The following is a 14,677-nucleotide window of genomic DNA, read 5'->3' on the forward strand; positions in this document are numbered from 1 at the left end:
GGCTTTCACATTTGTTACTGCTGGTTTTCATTTGCTTTTAGACATACCATGCATCGCTCAAGCCATTCACAATTAACTTAAATAGGACCAAACCCTTCTTGATCCATAAAGACACCACTGAGCAAACACTTCTTCCAAAAAGCTTATTTGGGGAAGTGGTGAAGGGAACGTGGTATCTGAGGTTATACACATGATCTCTTAGGAATTCTGTGCCTATCAGCATGAAAACAAGCCTGTGTTAGCCTGCTAGAGACATAGGCCTGCCCACCATATTACTCTTAGCTGACTGCTGGCACTGACCAAAGGAGCTGGCACCAACCAAGGAGCTTGCATCAACTACCAGACAGGAAAGAGGCTGTCACAGAACATTCAACCCTGGCAGATTCATAGGCTTACTATAACTGAGGAGTGAGTTCAGGCATGATCAGTAGAACAATCACAGCTGAGTCTATTTGAATGGACTGATCCACAACTGTGAGTTAATAAATCATTGTTGTGTCCCACTAAGATGCAAAGGTGTTCTTTTACATAGCAAAAGCTAACTGAAACACAAAGTACGTATACATTTTTTAAATATTAATGAACTCAGCCATAAATGTGCATGCTTGCATGCTAAGGCGCTTCAGCTGTGTCCAACTCTGTGTGACACTATGGACTGTAGCCCGGCATTCTCCTCTGTCCATGGGATTCTCCAGGCAAGAATACTAGAGTGGGTTGCCATGCCCTCCTCCAGGGGATTTTCCCTGCCCAAGGATCGAACCCATGCCTCTTACATAGCTTGCATTGGCAGGTGGGTTCTTTATCACTAACACCACCTGGGAAGCCCTCAATCATGTATTCATACCAAAAAGTAACATTACAGATGGCTCTATTTCAATTAAAACTACTTTCCCATCCCTTTGGGATAATTATTTTCTTGAATTTTGAATTTTTGTTTTACTATTTTCTTGCTATTTAATGTACATATACATATATACACCTACAAATATTTCATTCAGAATTTTTTATTTTGAGATTTATAAAATTTACATCAAACCAGAGTGTTTTACAATGTACTTTGTTTTTTCAACATTATGTTGGTGAGATTTATCTATAAAGTTACTGCTTATTCATTTTCCCTGCAGTACAATACGATTTATCTGTCCATTTTCTGTAGATAAACATCTCTGTGTCCAGGTTTTTAGCTGTAAAATACAGGCATTTGTTTGGTTATTTATTACTGTTTGCTAAAGTAAATAGTTTTGTCACAAAATCTTCTGGTATAGTTTCCCTTCTCAGTGGTTCAATAGTAAAGAATCTGCCTGCAATGCAGGAGATGCAAGCTCAAGTCCTGGGTCAAGAAGATCTCCTGGAGAAAGGAAATGACAACCCACTCCAATATTCTTGCTGGAAAATCCGAAGGACAGAGAAACTTGGTGGGCTACAGTCCATGGGGTCACAAAACAGTTGGACACGACTTAGCAGCTAAACAACAAGACAGTTTCCTAGTTCACATCTCCAAAAGTGTTTCCATGATGAATGTTTAGAAAAGGAATCACTGGGTGGTAGAATATGTGAATATTCTTTATGCGATTCAGCTAGATTGTTTTCAAAAATATTTTTACCAATTTACACTACCTGTAGCAGCATATTGATCCATATTTTTTCCAACAGTCAATGTTAAAACATTTCTTGATAAAATTATTTGGCAATCTGATGTGAAATGTTATTTCATAGTGGTCTTTATTTATCTTTTGGTAAATAGTGTGAAGCTGAACGTTGTTTCACATATTACTTTGCCATAACTTTTTCCTTTTGGGGGAATTGCCTGTTCAAACTTTTATTCATTTTTCTGCTAGATGTTTCTATACCTTTTCTCAACTATTATTCTCATTTCATTTTCTTTTTTTTCTGCAGAGAAATCCCCAATATTGTATTCTTTTTTTTTAATTTTTATTTTTTTAAGTTATAAAAGTATGTTGTTCAATCTCTCAGTTTTGTCCAACTTTTTGTGACCCCATCGACTGCAACACACCAGATTTCCCTGTCCTTCACTGTATCCTGGACTTTGCTCAAACTCATGTCCATTGAATCAGTAATGCCTTCCAACCATCTCATCCTTTGTCATCCCCTTCTCCTCCTGCCTTCAATCTTTCCCAGTGTCAGAGTCTTTCCAATGAGTTGGCTTTTTGCATCAGGTGGCCAAAGTAATGGAACTTCAGCTTCAGCCTCAGTCCTTCCAATGAATATTAAGGACTGATTACCTTTAGGATTGACTGGTTTGATCTCTTTGCAGTCCAAGGGACTCTCAAGAGTCTTCTCTAGTACCACAATTTGAAAGCATTGATTCTTCTGCATTCAACCTTCTATATGGTCCAACTCTCACATACGTACATGACTCCTGAAAAACCATAGCTTTTACTATATGAAACTTTGTCCACAAAATGATGTCTCTGCTTTTTAGTATGCTGTCTAGGTTTGTCATAGCTTTTCTTCCAAGGAGCAAGTGGCTACAGTCACCATCTGCAGTGATTTTGGAATCCAAGAAAATAAAGTCTGACACTGGTCCATTGTTTCCCCGTTATTTGCCATGAAGTGATGGGACCAGACGCCAGGATCTTTACTTTTTGAATGTTGAGTTTTTAAACCAGTTTTTTCATTCTCCTCTTTCTTGATGCCTTGATGAAGGCATCAAGAGCCTCTTTAGTTCTTCTTCACTTTCTGCAGTAAGAGTGGTGTCATTTGCATATCTGAGGTTATTGATATTTCTCCCAGCAATCTTGATTCCAGATTGAGCTTCTTCCAGCCCAGGGTTTCACATGATGTACTCTGCACATAAGTTAAATAAGCAGGGTGACAACATACACGTTTACGTACTTCTTTTCCAATTAGGAGCCAGTCTGTTCCATGTCCGGTTCTAACTGTTGCTTCTTGTCCTGTATACAGGTTTCTCAGGAGGCAGGTAAGATGGTCTGATATTCCCATTCTTTAAGAATTGTCCACAGTTTGTTGTGATCCACACAGCCAAAGGCTTTAGTGTATTCAATGAAGTAGAAGTAGATGGTTTTATGGAATTCTCTTACTGTTTCTGTGATCCAATGAATGTTGCCAATTTGATTTCTGACTCCTCTGCCTTTATTAAATCCAGCTTGTACATTTGGAAGTTCTCAGTTCACATACTATTGAAGCCTAGATTGAAGAATTCTGAGCATTACCTTGCTAGCATATGAATAGAATATAATTGTGCAGTAGTTTGAACATTCTTTGACATTGCCCTTCTTTGGGTTTGGAATGAAAATTGAACTTTTCCAGTCCTGTGGCCACTGCTGAGTTTTCCAAATTTGCTGGCATATTGAGTGCAGCTCTTTAACAGCATAATCTTTTAGGATTTGAAATAGCTCAGTTGGAATTCCATCATCTTCACTGGCTTTGTTCATAGTAATGCTTCCTAAGGCCCACTTAACTGTACTCTCCAAGATGTCTGGCTCTAGGCGAGTGATTATACCATCATGGTTATCCAATTCATTAAGACCCTTTCTGTATAGTTCTGTATATTCTTGTCACCTCTTCTTAATATCTTCTGGTTCTGTTAGGTCCATACTGTTTCTGTCCTTTATATTGCCCATTTTTGCATGAAATGTTCCCTTGGTATCTCTAATTTTCTCTGAGATTTCTAGTTTTTCCCATTCTATTATTTTCCTGTATTTCTTTGCACTATTCACTTAGGAAGGCTTTCTTATCTCTCTTTGCTATTCTTTGGAACTCTAGATTCAGATGGGTATATCTTTCCTTTTCCCCTTTGCCTTTTGCTTCTCTCCTTTTCTCAGCTATTTTTCTGGCCTTCTCAGACAACCATTTTGCCTTTTTGCATTTCTATTTCTTGGGGATAGTTTTGATCACTGCCTCCTGTATAACATTATGAATACTCCATCCATAGTTCTTCAGGCACTCTGTCAATCAGATCTAATTCCTTGAATCTATTTCTCACTTCCACTGTATAATCATGAGAGATTTGATTTAGGTCATACCTGAATGGCCTGGTGGTTTTCCCTACTTTCTTCAATTTAAGTCTGAATTTTGCAAAAGAGTCCATGATTTGAGCCACAATCAGCTCCAAGTCTTGTTTATGCCAATTGTATAGATCTTCTCCACCTTTGGCTGCAAAGAATATAATCAATTTGATTTTAATATTGAATAATGACCATCTGGTGATGTCCATGTGTAGAGTCATTTCTTATGTCTTTGGAAGAGGGTGTTTGCTATGAAGGTATGACAACACATTTATGGGAGGACTTGGAAAATATAGAACATAGTTACACACACGTAGTTCCAATATGTATTATTTTTAAATAGGTAAATTAAGATTTTTAGTTGGAGTTTCAATATCAAATTCTCAAAAATTAATAGACTGAATATTCAGAAAAGTAGGAGGACACTCACTTCATTTCTATTATATTTAGAGTGTGTCTCATGTAAGTTTCATAAGTAGCAACTTAAAATCTTCCACAAGAAAAGCTTTTCCTAGACCATCAAGAATGGCATATGGTGGCAGCCTAAATGTCTATCAATAGCTAAATGGATAAAGAAATTATGGTATATGTATACAATGGAATATTGCTCATCTATAAAAAGGAACACATTTGTGTCAGTTCTAATAAAGTGGATGAACCTATTATAAAGAGTGAAGTAAGTCAGAGGAAAACAAATATGGTATATTAATGAATATATATGGAATCTAGAAAGATGGTATTGATGATCCTATTTGCAGGGCAGCAATAGAGATGCAGACATAAAGAACAGATTTGTGGGCACAGTGGGGGAAAGAGAGAGTGAGATGAATTGAGAGAGTAGCATTGAAAAATACACATTACCGTATATAAAATAGCCAGTGGGAGCTTTCTGTGTGATGCAGGGAGATCAAATCTGATGCTCTGTGACAAACTAGAGGGGTGGGGGGAAGGTTCAGGAGAGAGGGAGCATATGTACACCTATGGCTGATTCATGTTGATGTATAGTATAAACCAACACAATACTGTAAAGTAATCATCCTCCAATTAAAAATAAATAAAAGTTTTAAAAAAGACCTAAATAAAAAAGGATGACACATGTCCATTTACACAGCCTTTCAGCATGAGCATTTTTCTAATTTTATTTTTATTTTTCACAGATAAAACTTGGGCTTGTGGCACTTATTTCCAAACAGTTAAAGCATTTATCCTCCTGATTTGATGGTTTGGTCCCTTCCACATCTTCGTGAGGAGAGGTTTAAAAGGTAAAGAGAGAAAACAGACTTCTTCAAAATGTTCATTCTAGTCAAACATTCAACACACTCAGCTAAACTCTTCTAAATCAACTCCCACGATATCACGTAGGATAAAGTACTTCCTAAGAGAGTTGTTAGAAACATAGAATAATAAAACAAATAAAATACAGAATATATTTTAAAGACTTCTCCAGGCTCTGGATACAAAAGCTGAAGCATTGCTATTTAAAGCTAGTAAAACTGAAATAAAAGCTAGCAGCACATATTCAAGAAAGGTATCAGAAAAAAAATCCATATGTTCTATTTTTATAATTAGTATTAACACATGATATGTGATTATATTTAATGGTAAATAATGCACCTTAACCCAACAATAATAGTGTTCACTTACAGAATAGTTGCACTAATGCTACAACAGCTAGAAAATATAGACTGATATTCACATTGTTTCCTTATAATATAAATTCTTTTGCATTAGTATATTCAGTTTTATAAAAAACAAAGTTTCTTACTAAGTAAGTCTTAATGCAGAAAAAGTTTCAGTTTTACAAGAAGCAAACAGCTATAAATTTAGTTCTAAATAAAAGTGGGTAAATAAAAGAAATTTTAATAATAAACAAAGAAATTTACAGCAAAAAGGCAGAATTGTACTTTGTAAAAGTTGAGAGATAGGGATGATGAAATTCAACAGCACTTCTATAGTCTTTCAAAGTATTTTCTTGGAGAACCTTTTCAGTGTTCAGTAGAATTTTAAATGCCTCCCTTATATCTCTCCTAAACATTTAATGCTATCACTAAAGCCCTTTCCCCTTGTTATTACATATATACAATTGATAGAAAATGAATTCCTTAAAAACATTTTTTAATTGACATATAGTTGATTTACAATGTTGTGGTAATTTTTGCTGTATAACAAAGTAACTAAGCTTGTGTGTGTGTTTCTTTTTCATATTCTTTTCCATTATGGTTTGTGCCAGGAGACTGGATATAGTTCCCTGTGCTACACTGTAGAACACTGTTGTTTATCCATTCTAAATGCAATAGCTTGCACCCACTAACCACAAACTCCCAGTCTATCCCTCTCCCCCTCCACTTCTCTCTGACAACCACAAATCTGTTCTCTACATCTGTGAATATGTTTCTGTTTTGTAGATAGGTTCATTAGTGCCAAGATGCATTACTTTTTAATGTGTCCTTTATTAAGAACTCCTATGCATATAGCATTTATATCAATGACATTTTATAGCAATGTTCCCAGATACTGAGCTTCATCTATTAATATCTGTATTATCTCACTGCCATGTTCATGATCCCAAAGCTCCTTGGACTCTTAAATGCACAGCAAACATTATCACAAAATTATTTAAATATGTTTAGTAAATTAATACCTACATTCTATTTTCTGCATAGATTTCAGGGAGTTCCAGTTGACTGCAAACAGAGATAATGTGATTCGGAAAGCCCCCTGGAAGCCAGAAGCAGAACAGTGATTGCCTTCGTGTCAATACAGCAAGTCCTCTATATATGACTGAGTTCTAGTCTGAGAGTATGTTTCTAAGTCCAACAAAATTAGCCTGGGTACCCAGCTAACACAATGGCTGTACACCCTTGCTTTTACGCTTGCTTCAGGACATTCAGGGCTTGAAATAAAGAAACTCCAGTACTTTGGCCACCTCATGCAAAGAGCTGACTCATTGGAAAAGACTCTGATGCTGGGAGGGATTGGGGGCAGGAGGAGAAGGGGATGACAGAGGATGAGATGGCAGGATGGCATCACTGACTCGATGGACATGAGTCTGGGTGAACTCTGGGAGTTGGTGATGGACAGGGAGGCCTGGCGTGCTGTGATTCATGGGGTCGCAAAGAGTCGGACACGACTGAGGGACTGAACTGAACTGAACTGAACTCTATATAATGCTGTGCTGTGTTTAATCACTTGGTTGTGTCAAACTCTTTGTGACCTCATGGACTGTAACCCACCAGGCTCCTCTGTCCATGGGGGTTCTCCAGGCAAGAAGATAGAGTGGGTTGCCAAGCCCTCCTCCAGGGGATCTTCCCAGCCCAGGGATCGTACCCAGGTCTCTCACATTGCAGGTGGATTCTTTACCATCTTAGCCATCAGGGAAGCCCAAGAAAACTGCAGTGGGTAGCCTATCCCTTCTCCAGTGGATCTTCCCAACCCAGGAATTGAACCAGGGTCTCCTGCATTGCAGGTGGCTTCTTTACCAGCTGAGCCACCAGGGAAGCCCCATGCCATACAGCACTGTACAGGTACACAAAAGCACAACCAGTTGTGGAGGTTGGATGCACGGGACAAAGTACACCAGACACGTGGACTTACATGACTGGACACAGAAACACATATTCACATCTTTGAAAGGTCACAACTTGAAGATTCATATAAAGGGAACTTCTTGTACCTGATTCCCACAGGTAGACCTTGGGTATGAATGAGCTGTGGGTAAGAAGTTGGGGAAGGGTCTCATTCACAGCAGTGTCTCTACCTGCAGTGGTGATCTCTCTGATCACATGGTTTTAAACATCATCCCATGTTGATGACCTATGGATTTATGTCTGGTCAGCCCTGTCTAGTAATCTCAGGTCTCCTGTTTTTAACTACTTTTCTGGACATTTCACTCAGAAATTAACATGCCCCAAATCACACACTCAAGAACTTGCTGCAATCCATCCTCTGCTGAAGCTCGGGAAATTCTCCCTACCTCCTTTCCCCTTACCCAGGCTGTGTTCATGGGAGAAAGAATCTGGAGTTCTCTTCCCACGGACTACAGAATTCACTCCTCCTGTCTGTGTGTTCTCTCTGCTTCTCCTCTGTAGGAACCAGCCAGCTCTTCCTACCTTTATGGAGGTCTTTCTCTGCTCCTACAATTAAGAACTAATCATCCTGTGGGCTCCTTGTGCTCTTTGTTTTACCCAGAGTAGAATTACAGGTTCTGGTTCAAGACAGGTAAGATTCTGAATTTACCTCCTCCTAGGGTGCACTGACAGAGAAGGCAGTGGCACCCCACTCCAGTGCTCTTGCCTGGAAAATCCCATGGACGGAGGAGCCTGGTGGGCTGCAGTCCATGGGGTCGTGAAGAGTCGGACACGACTGAGCGACTTCCCTTTCACTTTTCCCTTTCGTGCATTGGAGAAGGAAATGGTAACCCACTCCAGTGTTCTTGCCTGGAGAATCCCAGGGACGGGGGAGCCTGGTGGGCTGCCGTCTATGGGGTCGCACAGAGTCGGACATGACTGAAGCGACTTAGCAGCAGCAGCAGCAGCAGCATGGTGCACTGAATCCACAGCTATGTGGGAACAATGTTCACTGAAAAAGACCTAAAAACTGGTAGAGTAGCCCCTACACATGGGGCAAACGAGAGGGAAATCTCTCCGAAGGGGGTATAAGTGATTGAGGTGGTCTCTTCCTGACCTCCCCAGGTGCAGGGCCCACAGTTGGCAGGGAGCTCACACCATGACTTCCCCAGGAGCAAAGCATCCTCTGCTACACCCAGTACCCAAGATAGGAGCCCACAGAATGCAGGGTTTTAAGATTAAGTGGCTCCTGCACAGAAACCCATGGCCTGTGGTGTGCTAGGACACCTCTTCCAGGCTGCCAAAGACTCGGCCCAGGCAGAGGCAGCCCAAGAAAACCACTCAGATTTGATCCAAGAGAGACGTGTTTGCTCATTCTGAATCAATGGTTTGAGGCAGGGTCCTGCTGAGACTTTCCACAGTGGAGGCAGGGGCATGTCTCCTGCTCCTGGGCCACCCCGCAGGGACCATCTCTCTCTGTTTTCTTTCTCCTTTTTTTTTTTTAAATGATTTTCCTTTTCCTCTTTTTTTCCCCTCTATTTTTCTTATTCTTCCATTTTTTCCTTTCCTTTTCTTCTTTTTTACTCTTTTCCCCTTTTTTAATTGAGGGCCATCTTAGCACTGTCCCTCTACCTCCCTCTAGCCAATGGGCACCATCTCCACACCTTCCAGAGCTCCAATATCTCCAATGTCTGGTGTCCCAGTTTTTACATCTGGTGACCAGGTATCTTGTGGCTGCCCCCCGGGGGATGCCCTTTTATCACCTGGCTCTGGAGGCCTGAGTGGGGGTGGTGGTTGGGGGCTTGAGTTCCTGGGTCTCAGGGGACTGTGACAATCTGAAAGATAGTTCTTGGCCAGCTGCAAACCCAGGGCTGCACAGGCAGAGATATACACCAGCCTTTCTGAGAAAGAAGCCTCTTTTCCTTCCAACAGCGTTGGCCTGGGGGGGTAGGCTCCTGGTTTGGAGCTCTTCTGGGGAGTCTCTTCTGGGGGTCCCATGAAGTGCTCCTGGACATGGATGTCATCTCTGTTCTCTGCAGAAGGGAGTTTGTCTGATGCTCTGATTGCTATGGAGGCTTCCAGGGCTCACCTCTACACTTCTGTTCTGGGTGGCAGGCAGGCTTAGGCTTGAGGGGGCTCCTAGGACTGTAAGCTACCTAGAAGGAGGTATCAAAAATCTAGCACCCCCAGGGCTTAGCAAGAGGCCACAGACGCAGGAGCTGTCTTGTAGTGAATGAAACCTGTTATCCCATTGCTATAGCTGCAGCCTGTGTGGCATTGAGAGGGTATCGGGCAGGAAGGCTAGGGGTCTCCAAACTGAGGAAACAGGCTGCAAGTGTCAGACATTTTTTCTCTCTCTCTTAAGCGGCAGGAGGAAACAAACTACAAGTGTTAGATTTTTTTCCCCCTTCTCTATACAAAGTTAAAAGGAGGTTTCTTTTAAACATCTCTGTTGTCATGAGGACACCTGGTTCCACCTGAACTTAACTTTTCTCAAACCTTGAGCTAACCAATGCATTTTTCTTATGAAAGTGTTTTCCTTAAGCTATGTTAATGAACTATGTATTTACCCTAGACTCTGTCTTTCTTCAAGTCAGTTCCACCTAAGACTCAGAACAGATAATAACTCAGCAAACCAGTATGTTTTACTCATGCAATTGTTCTAATCTATATTAATGAAACTATATATATGCTTGGAAACCTGCCTTTCTTCAAGACTCATGTCGATCATTTCATGGCCCAGGATGATTCACTTTGTGCCAATGTTATCTCAAAATGCATGTTGTGGGTTAGGGGTCTGGTGCCACTCTCTGAGTTTTGAGACATTTCCTTGCTGTAATTAGCAGCCTGCTGGTAGGTATATAACATACTGCTAAAGACTATCAAGGGGGCACTCTTTCTGCCCCCTTCTGATGTCTATGTCAGAAGCTTTGTCTATCCCTTTTATACTTAAATAAAACTTTATCACACGAAAACTGTGAGTGATCAGCCTCATCACTGGCCCCGGATTGAATTGCTCTCCTCCGGAGACCAAGAATCCCAGCATCTTTCATGGCTGAGCAACAGCCTTCCATTAGGCTCCTAATGAAGCACACATACGAGGGCTGACAGTAAGCCTTCCCCAAAAACTCAGAAGGTGGATACCAATTTCACATCAGCTCCTCTGCCTCAGAACACAACATCTCTTGAACAGGAGCTCATATATGTCTGGTGCCCTGAGTTTTGCAGCCGCTGCAGGGGATGCATCTACATCATCTGACTCTGGTGCCCAGGGGGCCTTGTGTTCCCTGGGCTGCATGGGACTGAAACAGTTAGAGAGTTCTTGACTGGCTTCCACCCCAGGCCAGTGCACAGAGAGCAGCCAGAACACACACCTTCCTTTCTACCTGCTGGTACTGGCTTAACCTGAGGGGTAGGCTTCAGAGTCAACAGACATCCAGAGGCTACAAGAGTGCCCTCACAGAACATGGGCTGGGGGATGCCAGCTTCGCACTCTCCCTCTGCCTCAGTGCAGCTCACTCCCAGAAAGAAGCTTACACATTTCTATAGAGCCCAAATTTTTGCAGCTGTTGCCAAGGAATAGCTCCAGATCTCCTGACCCTAGTGGTCAGCAGGGCTTATGCTTCTGGTCCCACAGGACAGTGTATAGTTGCATGCCTTAAGAGCTGCTCCCTGAGTCTCAAGCTGCCAATCCGTCTGAATCTAGGTATTGACTGAGATCTTCCCCTTTGGGACACTGACTATCTTGGCTCACCTTCAACTACTGGGAGCAATTAAAGTAAAATATGTTGCTTGGGCAATTACAGAAATTTGAGAGATGGCCAAGAGCCAGGGCAGGGCTGAATAACAACTTTCATCTTCTATCCAGCACCAACTCTATAAGACTGGAAGAAGGCGGCTGTTTCATGTAATTCATAGAAACCAACACAGACAGTCAAGCAAAATGAAGAAACAGAAGAATATGTTCCAAGCAAAAGAACAAGATAAAAACTCAGACAAAACCTTGACAAAATGGAGGTTCAAATGCCCTAAAAGTGAAAGATACTTTAGGGACTGCTGCTGCTGCTGCTAAGTCCCTTCAGTCGTGTCCGACTCTGTGCGACCCCATAGATGGCAGCCCACCAAGCTCCCCCGTCCCTGGGATTCTCCAGGCAAGAACACTGGAGTGGGTTGCCATTTCCTTCTCCAATGCAAGTGAAAAGTGAATAAAATAAGAACTCTTGTACCTTTACCATCTCAATTTTGACAGTAGTGTCTTTATGTTTGCTGTTTATTTCCCAATAAAGTAGTACATTAAGCTATGCTTTTCCAAGTCATTTGTAGAACATCAACTCCAAGAATATCTTTATGATAATTTTTAAGGAATTAATAAATTCCTTAAAATGGATATGGTAAATTTCTTCCTCTTACAATTTAGGAGTATAAGGTTTTCCCAAGTAACTATAGTAACTGGCACAATGAGAGGCATGTCTCAGAAGCAAGAGGTCTGCAGTGGCTTATTAGCCAGATCAAACACGTGTGGTTTGGTGTATTTGGTCTTTTTGAAGAAATGGCAAATGAGAAGAGCCCTCAGGAACTGGTAGAATGTCAGTGAGCAGAATTTAGGGAAGATATTTCCCAGGAATGGAGAATTGTTTTCAAGGTCCAGAATCTATTTATGTATTGGGAATACAAAAGTACTTTATTTTGACTTAATAATAATCCTAGGAGTTTAGTATGAGATGAGATTCATTGGACCCATTGTAGTCCATAGCCAAGACTTTTCAAATATTCTTATTTTTTATCATAGCATCTTTGGATAATTGCTTGTTCATTTCCTAATGCTTTATTTCATGTTCTAAGTAGGATAACTTAGAAAGACTTACTAACATCAGGAGGTATTGAAATTCAATTAATAATATTGAATATTATAGACAAGTAGTTTTCAAATGACGTCTTAATAGCCTTAAGAGTATGATACTATATGCCAAACTAAAATCATTTTTCTTTACCCATTTTAAACTGGCAATTTTAAAAGGCATTCTAGAGACTATTTTATGAGAAAGAAAGTGAAGTCTCTCAGTTGTGTCCGACTCTTTGTGACCCCATGGACTGTAGCCCACCAGGCTCCTCTGTCCACGGGATTTTCCAGTTAAGAATACTGGAGTGGGTTGCCATTTTGTTCTCTAATTTCCTTCTCTCATTTTACAAGAAGATATGTCAAAAGTTGAATAGGCAAAAATGCTTTTATATTTTGCACTTAGTTATCATTTTATTTCTTTTTACCTCATTTCTTAAAATAATGTTATAATTAAACTTTTGTAGATACTTCTAAATTTAAAAAAATATGTAGTACTACATCATGATTTTGAAGAATGGAGGAAGCACAAAGTATAATAACGTGTTTCCCATCCTCGGATGGTAAAGGATCTGCCCGCAGTGTGGGAAGCCTGGGTTTGATCCCTGGGTCGGGAAGATTCCCCTGGAGAAGGAAATGGCAACCCATTCCAGTATTCGTGCCTGGAGAATCCCATGGACAGAAGAGCCTGGTGGGCTACAATTCATAGGGTTGCAAAGAGTTGGAAACGACTGAGCGACTACTAACATCCTTCTGAAGGAATTTAGTGTGTGTGGGGGGGAGACAGAAAAACAATGATTAGTCTAACAATATGTCCTTATATTTAAAAGAAAAGGAGGCAATCTATCCCCACAGCTGCCATCTTTCTAAGGACATAGTCTCTTCATTATTTACTTGCACATTTCAAAGAAGAAAAACAAGGAAGAGAGAAATTCTTCCAATATTATTGTCACCAAAGTGATTTGACCTAGGAACCTTATTTTTTAAAGTTGCTTGAAATGATCAATTTTCAAAGATTTTCCATATTTTCTGGAAAATCATGTATATTTTTTAATGTTCTGTACATGTTCATTCGTTAATGTTTGTTAATTGGGCATATCCGCTCTAGCTTCACTGATTATCTTTCCTTAGTATGTCAATTAATCAGAGAGATTTGTTAAAATGTCTCACTAAAAAGGTGAAGTTTTAATTTCTTTTCATAATTCTGTCAATTTTTGATTTATGTGGTTCTAAAACATAGAATTCTCTTACTTATTAAGCTAAGAAATGACAATAGTGATTAAAATCTTACTGATATGTTTTGCTTCTCATTTCCCTGAAGGCTTAGTATGCTTATCCAGTTTTGCTCTGATGGGTATTACCTGATACATATTTACTTTCATTTTGCTTTCAACCTTCCTGTGTTATTAAGTTTTAAGTGTGCCTCCTTTGAACAGACTGTAGCTAGTTGTTGACATTATTATTTTAAATCCAACCTGCCAATAGTGATCTTTTTAGGCCATTTACATTTAATATTATATGATTATGTTGGATTTAATTCTATCATATTATTATTATTATGCAATACTTCCTTTTTTTATGTTTCTTTTTATCCCTTTCTCTCTTTTTTCTCATCCTGTTGAACTGATTTCATTTTACCACATTGCAATTATTCCCTCTACTGGATTAGAATAGAGGTCAGCAAACAATAGCCAATGAGCCATATCCCACTCACAACTTGTTTTTGTAAATAAAGTTTTATTGGAAGAGATCCATACGTACTAGTGTACATATGGAGAATGGCTACTTTCACACTGCAGTAGCAGACGTGAGTGGTTGCAAACACAAAGCATTAAATATTTATTACCACATTTTTACAGAATAAGTTTGCCCAACCCTGGTTCAAAATATACATTGTTTATGAGTCTAATTTAATTATCATCATCGAGCAAAACACAAAAGCTATATTTTCAAACATCTACCTTCCAATACATTCTATAGTTGTACAATATTTTGCTATAGCTGCTGCTGCTGCTGCTAAGTCGCTTCAGTCGTGTCTGACTCTGTGCGACCCCATAGACGGCAGCCCACCAGGCTCCCCCGTCCCTGGGATTCTCCAGGCAAGAACACTGGAGTGGGTTGCCATTTCCTTCTCCAATGCATGAAAGCGAAAAGTGAAAGTGAAGTCGCTCAGTCGTGTCCGACTCCTAGCGACCCCATGGACTGCAGCCCACCAGGACCCTCCGTCCATGGGATTTTCCAGGCTAGCCCGACTTAATTTAACTCTCTTGCTGTTTTAAACCACA

The sequence above is a fragment of the Bubalus kerabau genome, chromosome 3 (genome assembly GCF_029407905.1).
Source record: "Bubalus kerabau isolate K-KA32 ecotype Philippines breed swamp buffalo chromosome 3, PCC_UOA_SB_1v2, whole genome shotgun sequence".
NCBI lineage: Eukaryota > Metazoa > Chordata > Mammalia > Artiodactyla > Bovidae > Bubalus > Bubalus kerabau.